The sequence below is a fragment of the Cyprinus carpio genome, unplaced genomic scaffold (genome assembly GCF_018340385.1).
Source record: "Cyprinus carpio isolate SPL01 unplaced genomic scaffold, ASM1834038v1 S000006726, whole genome shotgun sequence".
Lineage (NCBI taxonomy): Eukaryota > Metazoa > Chordata > Actinopteri > Cypriniformes > Cyprinidae > Cyprinus > Cyprinus carpio.
The window spans coordinates 61,123-76,366 of record NW_024879330.1 but is presented as its reverse complement, the minus strand read 5'-3'; the positions used below and the strand labels follow the sequence as shown (position 1 = coordinate 76,366).

Below are 15,244 nucleotides of genomic sequence, written 5' to 3'. Positions count from 1 at the left end.
TTTGAGTAAATGTAATTAGTTACTGTCCTTGAGTATATTTTTTTGGCTACTTTGTAGTTTTCTTTATGTGATAGGCGAGTGCATTAGCATTTCTCTGTTAAATTCAGATATTCTAAGACTTTTACTCAAGTCGGTTTGTAATCGGTGACTTGTAATGGAGTCGTTTTCACTGTACTTTTACTCAAGTATGGTTTTCAGGTACTCTTTACACCTGTGGATTTCACTATTATTAATCATAAATCACAAACGCTTTTAGTGTGAATTTGCTGCCTTATTCTCACAGAAGCCTCCCCCCCCTCAAGATAATCGTTTTTCACCTTCATACTGTCGATTATTCTTGAGGAAAGAACAAATTCCAGACCAACATCTTTTCCTGAAAGGAGCAGAAATGCCATCAATGCATTGTGCATATTCTTGGGTAAAACTATCTAAAGCATAATACAAAAAGTTAGATTTTTTCTCCAGGCCACTGGCATTCATGTCTTTATAAAACCTCCTGTCAGAATAGAAAAAATCAAAGGCATGTAAAATGTGAACATATAAATATATATATACAGTATATTTTTTTTTGTAGCAATTCTGTCTATTACATACATACATGTTGTCTTTTACTATTACTTTGGTTTAAATTTACATCTTTTGTTATGCATTTTTTGTGTACTACCTATTTAATCATCTTTTATTATCATTATATAGTAGGCTTTCCCCTTTAAAGGAACAGTTCACCCAAAAATAAAAAAATACTGAAAAATGTACTCAATCCTCAGGTCATCAAAGATGTAGATGAGTTTGTTTCTTCTTCATCAGATTTGGAGAAATGTAGCATTCCATCACTTGCTCACTAACTGATCCTCTGCAGTGAATGGGTGCCGTCATAATGAGAGTCCAAAACAAGTAATCCACACCACTCAAGAGCCCATCAATTAACTGTCTTGTGAAGCGCCAAAAAGCTACTCATTATTGATTATTGTGATGTTTTTTTATCAGCTGTTTGGACTCTCATTCTGACGGCACCCATTCACTGCAACAGAGGTTCCAGCACTGGTGAGCAAGTGATGCAAATGCTACATTTCTCCAAATCTGATGAAGAAACAAACTTTTTCAGGCAAATGCATTTTGAGTGCATTTCTTGTAAGGTGCTATACAAATAAGTGTTATTTTATTATTATCATTATTATGAATTTTCCTCAGTTCATCTGTATTAACATACCTGATCTCCAGACAGCCCAACTGCAGCGCCATCCCGTCACTAACTCTCCTCGCACTGTGCTGCATGTAGTCACTGCGAACCTGCATAACAGCAGCAGTAACACACCTTTCATTCGCCTTTTTAAATGTGCAAACCACCATCAACACTTCAGCGCTACATCAAACACCCATAATGCCTGTGACTCATGTTTTCCTTCACTATTCTGTGTGCCTTCTCAGGATTATGGAGTTGGTAACTGTGAAGAAACACTCCCCATGTGACAGGTACCGACCTGCTGGTAGAAGTAGAGCATTGTAGTTTTGTCATCCTTTAACTTCTCCAGGAAATCAGGAGGAAATGTAACGGATCCTCAAGTCATATCTGATTTGTGACGGCAGAACAAAAACAAGATTAGGAACATATATACAACTGAGAGACGAACAAAAAAACTGATTTCCAGCACTGTAAGAACCCAAACACACACTATGAACATATATATAATATAATATGTAGAGGGAGAGAGAGAGGATGAGGGGCGAGAGAGAGCGAGAGAGGAGAGGAGAGAGAGAGAGAGAGAGACGAGAGAGAGATAGGAGACGAGAGTTGAGAGAGAGGATTTTTTTGTTTAGAGAAACATGAGACTGAAGGGCTGTCTTCGGAAATCCGAGATCCCTAGCTAATGGATTAGTCAAAACCCACAAAAACACATACGACAAAAATATTTATTCTGGGCAAAAAACTATATCTCAAATATGATATTTTCTAAATGACAAGTCTATGGCTATCGTCAACTGTTTATTTACTAAACGGTTTTTCATTTTGAAAATATAATATTTGAGATATAAGCTTGCCCAGAAGAAATATTTTGTCATATGTGTTTTGTTTATGGGTTTTGTTAATATCATCTTTGAGCTCAACAAAAGAAAGAAACTCATATAAGTTTGCAAAAACTTGAGGGTAAGTAAATGTTGACAGAATTTTAATTTTTGTGTAAATTATTTTATTTATACCTAAATATATTTTATTTATGCCTAAATATATTACAAAATGTACTTGAAGCGGCAAGAAAATGCATTACCTGTGTGTTAAAATTAATTTGGTGTAAATAACAAAAGTATTATTTTTTTAATTATATTTGGACGATATACACTATTACTAACTAAGAAAAACCAGTTTTCCTCAAACTATATTAAGCAGCACACTGTGTTTTTAACACTGATAATAACAATAAATGTCTCTTAAACAGCAAATCAGAATATTAGAATGATTTCTGAAGATCATGTGACACTGAAGACTAAAGTAATGATGCTGAAAATTCAGCTTTGATCACTGAAATAAATTAAATTTTAAAATATATTCAAATAGAAAAAACTGTTATTTTAAATTGTAACAATATCTTCAGTAAACACAGCCCTGGTGAGCAGAAAAAAAAGGGACTTCTTTCAAAAAGCTTACAGATTCCAAACTTTTGAACGGTAGTGTAAATATATTTAGATTCAAAATATAATAAGAATGGCCAATATTAAACATAATGAAATATATACATAATGCAAATATATTTCTGCAAATATAGTTTGAAATCTATATTTTGGGTGTGTGTGTGCGTGTGTGTGTGCGTGTGTGTGTGTGTGTGTGTGTGTGTGTGTGTGTGTGCACTTTGGATGGGTCAAATGCAGAGCCACAATTCTGAGTATGGGTCACCATACTTGGCTGTATGTCACGGCACTTTCACTGTCAAAAAAAATTTGCTTTTTTTTTTTTGGGCCATATGAGACCCACACCTCCCACTCCGCCTCGACATGCTGCTGTTCATATTTTCTGCTCCACTTCTGCTACGGTGAGGTTTGGGTGCAGCCAGTGAACCTCGTCTGATTTGAGGTGTTTTGAGCAGCAGACCAATAGCATTTCAAAGAACTTGATGTTAGGACCGAGTCGCCCGCTGTCCAGGATGGACTGAGTAATTCTCTCTGCACAATGAAAAACATCATTCAAATCAAACATTTAAACATTTGTGGATTTATTTCACCCAAAAAAAAAAAAAAAAAAAATAAGAAATAAAAATAAGAAAAAAGAAGAAATTATATGTTTTAAGCCTATATTTTTTTAGAGCTTTTTTTTTCATTATTTTCATTTCATTTATCATTGTCATGAAAGGAATGTCAAACTAATGAAAGAAAATATTTTTTTTTTGCATTATGACATTTAGATTTTATTTAACATTCATCAGGAAGTAAATGAAAGAAAAAAAAAATCATGCAAAAAATCGTAATGCTCAACATGATGCTAGTGGGCATGATAACAGGAGTTTCATATTGCATTGATGATTGATGTGTAAAAATGCATGTTAATATTCTCACCCTGATATTCCAGGAACTTTCACATTTGACCAGTTTGAAAGTTCTTGCCCAGGTTGGCGCTGTTGCTAATGAAGCACACTTTGAGGATTTTCACCGGCCCCCCTGCATTGATTCTCGGCGGACACCAGTGGGGACCGGGGGGAGTGCGGTTTCCATGACAACGTACTGGTGGTCACCCGACATCTCTACATAGGCTGTCATGAGATGGATCTGCTCAACTGACTATCAGCTGTGTGATGATGATAAATACGGAGAGAAATAATCCATTCAAGTTCAGGCAGGAGCCAAAGGAAATCAATGAGTGACTCAATCATTAACTATGAGATGAAAAATTTGTGAATTTAAAAGATTGAATCCTTTTATTCTAATGGTCCTGATATATCCTAATCAAAGTCAAAGAACAGAATCTGGGAACATTTTTTAAAACAAAGGAATGTTACGATTTACAACTAAAACTAATTTTAATGCTCATCAGACTCTAACATAAAATGTAATACTACTACTACTACTAATAATAATGATAATGCATTATTATTATTATTATTATTAATGCTTAAGCATTAAAATTAGAATTAAAGAATTATAAAATGGTATAAATCCAAGAATCTGACACTAAGTCTTAAAAAACAGCTTTTCTGCTTAAATGTAGTTTTGTTGAAGATGTTAAAACAAATAAAAAATGTATGAAGGAAAAAAAAACAATAAATTACTATTACTTTCACTATTGTTATTATTATTATTAAATTATAATTATATTAAATTGATAATTATTAGAATTATATAAACCCTTGTACTACTCTGACAGCAAGTTTGGTTTAAAAACAGCTTAAAACAAAACAAATAAAAGTTATGAATTAAATAAATTGATGATGATGATAATAATAATACTCTAAATTTAATTATTATTATTATTATAGCCTGTTGACCATTACATTTTTTTTGAATTATTAAAAAACCATGATTAGATATATACGGTGAGCATAACTGTTTTGAGAACAGCTTTCAATGTAGTTTTTATTTGAAAACATTCAGTGCTTATATCTATTCTAAAATAGCATTCTGTTACATTTACATTCTATTACAGACAGCAGTAGTAAAAACACATGACGTTCGTGACCAAAACACACTAGATTTCAACATGTCAGCACACGAGAGGGAGAGGATAATGCAACATCCTACCTGGACATGTCCCATCTCTGATGTTGTGAAACCAGTTTACTCCTGTGTTACCGTATGATCTCCGAGTCACAGGACAGAGAACCTGACAGGCCAAAATATTGATGAGATTCACAAAAAATGTTGTCAAGCACACGCAATGGCCTTTTTCAGTATACCAAAGAAAATAGGAATTGAACTGTAGCTTTTGTTAAGCTTCACTGAGAGACTTCTACTAGAAAATTTAGATTTTTACACTATCAACTACCTTAACTTTATGTCTCTTAAACTCATCAATTCATCTACCCACAACTTTGGTTTCCTGTCATGTGGTTTCAGGTTCGAGAGATGTTGAAGTGTTGGAAATGTGCGAGGTGTTAAACATTCAAGCTTTGCCCATGTATAAAAACTGCTGTATACAGTACTTTTAATAGAAGTGTTGTTGAAAGTTTCTTTTTAAAGGAAATGCACTGTTTTTAATCCTGAGCATTGCCTTTTATTTATTAAACTACTAAAACGGTAGTCAAATGGCAAAACATTGTGACCATGCTTTTAAGGCATCAGCTCAATATTCATGAATCATGATAACAACGATCACCCCACAACATCCATACAAACGCTCATCACCTGATCAGACATGCCTCATATTTTTAACTCTTTTTGCCCACACGACCATTAAAATAAAGTCAAATGAAAAAAGCAAAAAACAAATCTAATGATACTTGCAACACATCAGCATCTACTGAACTTCCTTTTTAATGTAACACTGTGTCTTCATGGTTTAAAATGGTCAGAATATAATCTAACTGAAATAAGAAATGTAATTGTATCACAGACCTGAGCATGAGCTGATGTTCAGTGCCACTTTCTCTCACTCTCACTGTCTCTCGTCCGTGTGATTGTTTAATTCACACGAATCCAACTTAAAGAGAGAGAGCTGAAGACTGGACGTGATTGTTTTGGAACACACCCCACTCTTGTCACTAACTTCCTCAAACTTCATAACACTTTACAGAGCTGCTGCTGCTGCTGCTGCAAAACACACAAACACCACACACACATAGCACACATTACCACACACACACAGATCACAGAAATTACACTACAAGCTCATTTGTGAGGCTCCTCCTACTACAAAATTGTCCTCAAAAAGTTGGTTTTCAACATTTTACTATATCTGTGATGATATTTTTTTTCCCTTTTTAATGTCCTCAAAAGACTGCGTTTTTGACAAATTTACTTTGATAATTGTGATGAATTTATTTTCGCTTATGAACTGTTCCCATCAAAAGGTTGTTTTCAACATTTTACTATATTTGTGATATTTTTCCAATGTCCAAAAGCTTTGCAAAAGTTTTTGCTGTGTTTTTCAAACCTACATTTTAATTTAATTGTGAGTATATTTTTTTCCCAATTAATGTCCCAAGCAAGAGTATTTAGAGATTTTTTATAAGCATTTAATATATATTTGTGATATTTTTCAATTAATGTCCTCAAAGAGCTTGTTTTTCAACACTTTTACTATAATAAAGTGAGGATATTTGTCCCATGGGGGTTTAATGTCCCTCATAAGCTTGGTTTTGGATCATTTTACTATAGAATTGTGAGCATATTTTTTTTTCCAATTTAATGTCATCAAAGTAGGTTTTCAACATTTGGCTATAGTTGTAAGAATATTTTTGCTTCGACTTATGTCCTCAAAAGTTGGTTTTCAACATTTTCATTTACCTATATTTTTGTGGATATTTTTTCCACATGTCCTGTTTTTCGACCATTAACTTACAATTGTGAGGATAATTTTTTCCTGAAAAACAATTAATGTCCTCAAAAGATGTTTTTTTTGACATTTTACTATTATTTGTGATGATTTTTTTTTTTATTGTTTCCGTACGAATGTCCTCAAAAGTTGGTTTTTGACAATTTTTCCTATATTTGTCAGGATATTTTTTTCTTGTGCAGAAATCCTAGCTCTAAAAAAGTTGTGTTTTGAGGCCAGGCAAGACATGCATCTTAATCTATCTACACTTAACCTGCTGGTCATGCAACATCCTCGCTTCTGTTTAGAAAAAAAAAAAAAAAAAAAAGAGTTTCTTGGACTAGAAATCTGCCAACTTTTCATGAATGATTTTTAATTTGAGTTACATGTGAGGAGGAAATATTTTATTACTTGGCAATGTTAAATTATATTAATTTCTTAATATTTATATATTTTATAGGAGGCTACAGTTCTCAGATAAAACACAAAAATAATAATAAAAATGATGCCATTGTCAAAATAGTCTGTAATAGAATATGAATATAATATACATATAATTAAATATAAATATAACTAATAAACTATAATATAATATACTATATATATATCTTTGGTGTATTGTATGGTGAGAACTGTTTTGAAATGTAAATTGAAGAAATTAATATAATGATATTATTATATATTGTTTATAATATAGATTTCTTTTCTATTAATTATTATTATCATTATTATGATTATTTTGTGCTGAAAATAGAAAAAAAAATAACAACAAACCACTTATTTTGTATTAACTGTAAAACGAACAAACTCTCTTATGTTAAAGTTTGGTGGTTCATAATCCGAAAAAGTGTCTTAATATGACATAGACACAAAATTTTTTTATACAACATAGATAACTAATTACATTCACTCTAGATCTCTTCATCGAAATACAGCTTTACCTATGGATTTTAGCTCTTGAAAACCGTAGGATATGGATTTTAAGCTCATGAAAAATGGAAATGCTATTTGAAGATCAAAAAAGTTTTTTAGATGGCTGATGGCAACAGCGTGTGTAATGTATGTGTCATGTGATCACTTGTCTGATTCCTTTCAGCTGAAGTGAAAAATGAGGCATGAACTTTATCCAGAACTTCATCACGTCTCCTTTCACTTTCTAAAAAGGTTAGTACTTTTCATTTCTACGTCGGTTTTTGTAAACCTCAAAGACTAATTTGGAAAGCCATTTTTTGGAAAATGGAAGGGCAAATTATGAAATGTAAAAATTAATTTTATAACCTTTGCTCTAACTCAAAAAAAAATTAATTTTATAACCTTTGCTCTAAATAATTCTGCAAATTCTTAAATTAATTTATTCCTTCCTTTAATTTAATATTATTAGTTCTGACTGACTATTTTCTATATTTAAACTCATAATTTGCACTAAACTGCATCAGTTTGTGTATTTAATAGGTTGTGTGTATCATTTAAATAGCAGGGAGGAAACACAAGTTTTCGGTTAACAGGTGCAACTTTAATAACATAAAATGAATGCTATTAAAAAAAAACCCCCAAATTAAAAAAAAAACTGATCATTTACTTCAAGAAGAAGAATACTATAAAAAATATTTTTTTATTATTATTATTATTTTTAATGAGGCCTAGAGTTGTGGAACTCATAGGTACAAAGTTTGGGTGCTTGCACAGAAATAATAATTGATATTTTTAATTCAACACATAAATGAAAAACATTGAAGGACTAGAGAGAAGACAGGAGTAAAAATAGCTGAGTACGATAATGTACTACATTATAGCTAATTGTGAATTAAAAAGTGACGGCATGTTGGCATGCACGATAATTCCGCACCTTATAGGCAATCAGTCAAGATTGCAACCAAAGACGCATAATGATTGACCGGCTATCTCTGATTAACTATTAGAAAAATTCTCCATAGCATGCTCACGCAGAAGTCAGTATCTGTTTAAATTAATGGCAACAACATTTCTTAATTTAACAAAAATGGCTTCCTGCCATCTATATATAACTAAGAGTGGTGCTGCTGTCAAGATTCCCTCGACATCACTATGTTACCATCAGTTTACAAACGTTTATGTGGTGGGTATTTTATCTAAAGGATTGTATATGGCTATTGTATAATTTTAAATTACTGAGTTTGATATGGAGTATTGTTACAGATGCACATGTCAATTCTTTCTGTTTTCTGGACTAACATACCGGACTACTAGTAAGGTGGCATAAACATAAGAAAACATAAATTATGAAAATTCATATTCAGTTTCTCGGTATCAATGATTTATTCACATATAAAGCACACTCGAAATTCTTAGAAATGAAAATGCCATCATCCCTATATGCTCAATCCAAGATCGATGAGTGTGTTTCGCTCTGCATACAGATTTGGAGGAATGATAGCAGTGGCATCAGCTTGTCTCAATAATGGTATGCTTCTGCAGTGAATGGTTGGGCCGCCAGAAATGAGAGTCTCCAACAGCTGATTAAAAACATGTCACCAATAATCCAGCCCAGCTATGGTTCCATCAGTTTATGTCCTGTTGAGAGTGAAAAGTCTTGCGTGTTTGGAAGAGCACGGCAAAAAAAAAAAAAAAGAAAAAATCCATTCAATAAGTACGCTTTAATTGGTAAACACACTGTCTTCTGGATAAAATAGGAGTCCAAAATCAACTTCATAGCAGTTGAAAACGTCTCACGTACACCTGTTGTAACTCTCAGAAAACCATCAAAATCGACGCAACATACTCCACCAACGCAGACATGTTTTTGTGTGTTAAATGGTGCTTGATGCTGTGCACTGTTTATCTCCTGATTCAGGCGAGACTAGACTTTCCTCGCTATAAGAGAAGGTTATACTTTTGGAGTTATATGTATTTTCGAAGGAAGTGATGGATCTAATGATAGATATGTGTTTCTTGACAAACACAGCAGCCTATTTCACTTCACAAGACAAAAACATTAACTGATGGACTGGGGGAGTGGTGTGGATTATTGTGCTATGTTTTTATCGAGCTGTATTGGAGCTGCTCCTATCTGACGCTTACCCATTCACATCTGGGGGCAGAGGATTCCCTTGGTGTGGCAAGTGAGCAGAATTTCTCCAAGATCTGTTCCCCACGGTGAACAGAAGCACAAACTCGATCTAGCATCTTGGATCGGCCTAGAGTACATTTCAGTGGGCAAATTTTTCATATTTGGGAGCAGCTATTCCGCTAAAGAGAGACGTTATGAGTTCATATCGTACCATTAATTCAGCTATGATAGAAATGTTGATGGCAGCAAATCTCTGCTCTAGTATCGCTGTGGCACTCACAGGGGAAACATGTACGCTTTCATCATCAACTGTCTGAAAGAAGAATTGTGGAGCCAAGCGTGACAATACATGTCTTAAAATCAAGAATAAGGCAACCATATTTAGCCATTTGTATTATATTCAAAGATGGCACACTGGGCATCTATATCCTATGTATAATAAGCTATATGTCTCTATGGAGCCGTAGAGTATTGACAGTCACACAGCTCTAAGGCAGATTTTCGCATGCAATGTCAATACTGAAACTCTCTATTTTATCCCCTCCAGTTTACAGCTTCTAGAATGTATGAGACAAATAACAATGGACAGGCTGAGGAAATAGCTTGGGTCTAACGCTCCGGAAGTCTGCCTCGCTTAAAAAGAAAAAAGATGACATTTCCTAAATTTCCATTGAACTTCTGTTCTCAGGCCTTTAGACACTTGTCTGTAGCTATACGATGAGCAAAGACATAATACACTTAGTCAGCAGTGATGTAACTGAACGTCGGCTATTTCTGGATGTGTGGGGGGCCTTTAGGTAGTGGTTTTTTTAGGCTGCGGTGAGTGGACTGGGCGATGTGTTTGTTATAGAGTCCAGAGCGTCTTGTGATAGTATTCGTAGTGCATCTTGAGGGGTCAATTTGAGAGGACGGCCTTTACTAAAAACTGCATTACGGACATAAAGAAATGAGGGAAGGTAAGCATTAGCATTTGTCTTTGGCATCACTTTTTGATCACTAAAATACATGCAGCATGTGCATCTTTCTTAAAGATGGGTCAAGACCATTTTAAAAACCGATAACAAACTGGATAAAAAAGTTATACTGGCAGTCCATATGATCTCTTGGATGCCTTGAGCCTCAGTGGAGGGGCGGATTGGTGTTGCAAGCTTTGAGTAGATTATATGTACGAATATGGTTTTAAGAGAACCATTGCACAGACTGACTTTATGGTAATGAGTCTCTGTTGAGGCCATATATGCAAGCTGCAGTTTCTAAAAATGGTTTTGAACTGTAAAACACAACATCACTGTGTTTTAATAGCAGTCTGTCATGTGATGAGCACTCGTAAGCGGCGTTTACCTCAAGAGTGGATAAAAGTTCAGCTAGTTGCAAAGGAACAAACCGTTGAGATGCAACTCAACAGGTACTCCGACTAATGTTGCAAAGGAACAAATAACAGTCATATCATGGCATAAAAACCTATTATATTTTGTCATCTCATTTGCTCCGGGGCGCGCACAAGTGTTGACGCAATGTATTACTTTCATGCCCCAAACACAGATTACTCCGATATGAAAATGTCTAATTAAAACAGTTGCTTCAGTTCATAAGTATTGATTCTATTATTATAAAATGCATATGTCCAGGATCAAATTGATGGAAAAACGACATTTGATAATTTCCTGTTAGGAAATTCAGGCAACAACAACCTGTCACTTTTGAGCTACAAAATAATTTGATACTGTCTTAGAATTGTCATCATCGTGATAAATTCCAACATTCCACTACAACAATTTGTCAGAGAACAAATTCCAACTGGATTTAAAACTAAAGACTAATTTTATTATTAGTAAATCAAAAGATGTAACTACTGTAACTGTGCCATAGTAAACGTGAGATGAAAACAACTTCATAATTGACACCTTTATGTAATCAGGTTGAATGTGTTACACCAAGTTAAAAAAAAAAAGGGAGCAGAAAGCAAAATAAATAAATAATCAAAATCCAAATAATAAAATGAAGTCAAATTATAAAATGAAATAAAATATACAATAAAATAAAATGAAATAAAAATAACCTTCATTTGTAAGTCATTTTCCTCATTTGTAATCACTTTTGGATAAAAGCCTCTGCTAAATGAACAAATGTAAATGTATAGGCACTAACTCAAAGGATAATTAATAGATTAATCTTTTTTTTTGATTTCTTTTTTCTTTTTTAACAGATGAGGGTTGAGTTGATGTCGTGCCCATAGAGTTTTTTTTTCAAGAGAGTACGACTTTCGTTGTTTTGTTGCTACCGCGCTGGCTTTTAAGTTTATTTCTAAAGGCTCAGTCGCCTTTGGTTCCACTCACTGGTCGGTCTGACAGCTTCACCACCACAAACAGCTAAAATGAAGATGGAAATTTTAAACCGAAAATTAGCCTTTGCACTTTTTGTGGTTAATCTGATTCAGAAGTAAACTGATGATTCTCTGCGATTTTCTTCAAACAACACACTCAACACCTCCCTTTCTAAAGCACACATGGGACATGCATGTTTTTCTACACATTTGTGTGTACATTAGAGGGAAAAATGTTTGCGGAAATTTTTAGTGCTTTTAATCACATATTTTGTTTTTGGATGTATAAAATTACCGGGCCAAATTTATGTAAAGGGTTTTCTACATAAAAAAAAAAATATTTTTTGGGACACAGCATCTTTCAAAGGCAAATACGATCAACTGCCTATCTCTAAGCAGACCATGTGACAGGAATGATAAGATGGCGTCAAACTTCAGATTCTAGAGGGGAGAGGAAGCCTCAAACTGAGCGGGTGGGGAATTACTGTATTGTGTGGGTGGAAAATTAAGATATTATTTTTTTGCTAAAGACGATTCCTTTCTGTATTAAAATAAAAAATTTAAATCTTAAACCCCAAACTAGGGCTTTAACAAGTGCAAAAAAACTGTAAACTTGATTTTATTTTTTTAGCATGAAACACTACTTTAAAAGTTTCGTCAATAAATTTTAAAAAACTTTTGAAAAAAGCCTTTTATCTTCCAAAGCCGCATTTTTTTTATAAAAATACAGAAAAAACAGTAATATTTTTTCAAATGTTTAGCATTTAAAAATCTCTGTTTTTTATTAAATATTTTTTAAAAATCAATTTACCCGTGATAAAATTTGAATTTTCAGCATCATTACCCCCTCTTCAGTGTCACCTCCTTCGAAATTTCTAATATGCTGATTTATGCTCAAGAAACTTTTTTAATATTATCATTTTGAAAAAAAAGGTTTTTTTTAAATTTTTACAATGATTTTAATTTTCTCCCTTAATATTTCTTGGGAACTGTGATTTTTTTGGGAGAATAAATTCACAAAAGCATTTTATTTTAAAGAAATTTTTGTCATTAAAAAATTTTGCTTCCACTTTTGTTCATTTAATCATCATTGCAACTCTGAATGCACTCCCTTGTAACACGGGTTTCCTAGTCTCTTTTGCATAAAAATCAGGTTTTTCAAAATTTTTGTCTTGTCAACTTCTCTATCTTTTTTTTAAGGGAAAAAACAATTTTTGAAATTGCTAGAGCTGAATGTGTGAAGAAAAAAAAACATTAGATGTCTTTCATAGTTACACTAAAACCAAAATGAAATCCGGCCCCTCAACCATTAGTTTAAGGGTACAAATGCATTTTAAAATTTTCTAAAGATACAAAAACCTGTACAACAATCATTCCCCAAACCCCCCAAACGGGACCTTTTTGTTCCAGCACAGCCCAAAGCGCTTGGTGCACCCATATGGTGTACCAAAAAAGAAGCTCGATCCATCATCCCAAACCCTCACTCAACCACGAGAGCTAACTCTCCGGCACCCGGGACATAAACTTTCTCCAATCTCGAGATGCCAACGCCGGGGCTTGGGTATAATCATTGGAAAGGACGCTCGGGGGGATTTCTTCTCTTGAAAACACCCAAACGCCTGAATTTTTAAACCCTTTAACATCCCTAAAAACAATTTATCGCTGATTTAAAAAGACAACTGCATGCTTTTTCCCTAAAAGGGTTTGGGACTCGTTCTAAAAGGCCTTCCCTCAAGAACATGAACTTTTTTTTTGATGATGTAACAGACGATATAACCTCGAAAACACTTTCGGGGGGGTTTTGCACCTCCCCAAAAGTCTCCCAGGGGAGGGAAGGGGAAACCCTTTGGAGCTCCCTTTTTTCCCCAAATGGCCCTTCGTAAATGCGATCAGAGCAGCTTCCACCTCAGAAAGTCAAAACTCTTGCAAAGCCTTTACCAAACCCAACATTTTTGATGGTACCAGCAACACAAACAGAAATTAAACAACATGGACAGGTAAACAGACCTCCAAAACCCAGAGTCTTGGCAGGCTTCAAAACCACCCAATGCCAAAACCTGCCCTTTAATCAAAAACAAAAGGGGTATTTGCCATAAAAAATCACCGGGGCCTCAAAGAACCTGCTCAAAGGGGCGCCAACCCACACCCCCCAAGACTTTTAAATCCCAGAGCACAGATCTTCCTTATCAAAACCCCAACATCTTTGTTCGCTTCCCCAAACCCCGCAACCCTTTCCTCGGGAAAATAACTCAAAACAACCCCAAAGAAAAAAACAGTTTTTCGAGCTCGCACCGGGACCCAAAACCCTGTGTTCACATCCAAAGAGCCAATCTGCTTCAACTTCCCCACCGGGAAAACCCTGCAGCCCCCTTTAACCAAAAAAAGGAGCCGGGGGTTTAAACTCTTCCACAGTACAGAGGGGGGATATTTTTCATCATCCCACCGCACATCACCTCAGTGGTCACGGTTTTTTTTTTCTTTTATTCGTTTATTTTGAGTCATTTGCTTTTGTTAGGGTTTTTTCAAAAAACCTTGCAGGAACCCTTTACCGATATTCAAGATGAGGGCCCTTTCCAACCCCATTTCAGGGTTTACTCTCACCTTACTTTTATCCTTTTAGTCAAAACTATTTGTATGAGTGGTTCTAAATAAATTTCAAAGCGCTTTTCGAAAACTGTAAAGCTAAATGGTTTTAAAACCAGTAATTAATGCCTTAGTCTCATTAACCAGGGAAATAAAGTTCACATTTTAGATTTTTAAACAATCAAGCAATGATATTTGCTAATAAAAAGGGACCCCTTTTGAACACAATAAAAAACCAGCTGCCTCATTTATTTATATTTAAAATAGTATGTGGATTTGGGTTTTTGTAAGCGAACCCGGGTTTTCGGGGGAGGATGGCTCTTACAAAGATGAGATGCCCGTTGTAACAGGGAGTTCAAAAATTCCCGGTCTGAATGGTCCTGCGCCACATGGGGGATGCGGGCACACCCCACATCCCCCAAAAAGGTAGAAGCCATTTTAAAATCTGGGGTTTTTTTTTTTAAACGTATCTGTTTGCCCATTGCTTCACTTTCTTTCTTTGTTTTAACAAGAGACGGGGACATTCGTCTGAAGCTGCCAAAGCAAAACCCCTAATCTTACCTTTCAGTACCTTCAAGGGCACCCGACCCCCCCAAACTCATGCTCACCTCGTGCCACCAGAAAGATATGAAAAAAATGGTTTAAATTTAAAATTGGGGCACAGTCACCCTCCCGCTGTAGAAACCCCCTTCCTGTGAGTTTCGAATTATGTATTATTTTTTTAAAAGCTCGTTAGAAATTTAAAAACTTTAACTCAAAATCTGAACCCTCACTTCACATTCGAGAAATTTTTAAATACGTTCTGACAATGGTTTTAAAAATAAACTTGATCCTT

At 34.6% G+C, this 15,244-nt stretch overlaps 1 pseudogene; it reads right to left on the bottom strand.

Moving 5' to 3' along the window:
• Positions 1 to 5,595, bottom strand: part of LOC122144569 — a 9,558-nt pseudogene extending 3,963 nt beyond the window's left edge.
• Positions 5,596 to 15,244: the final 9,649 nt, after the last annotated feature.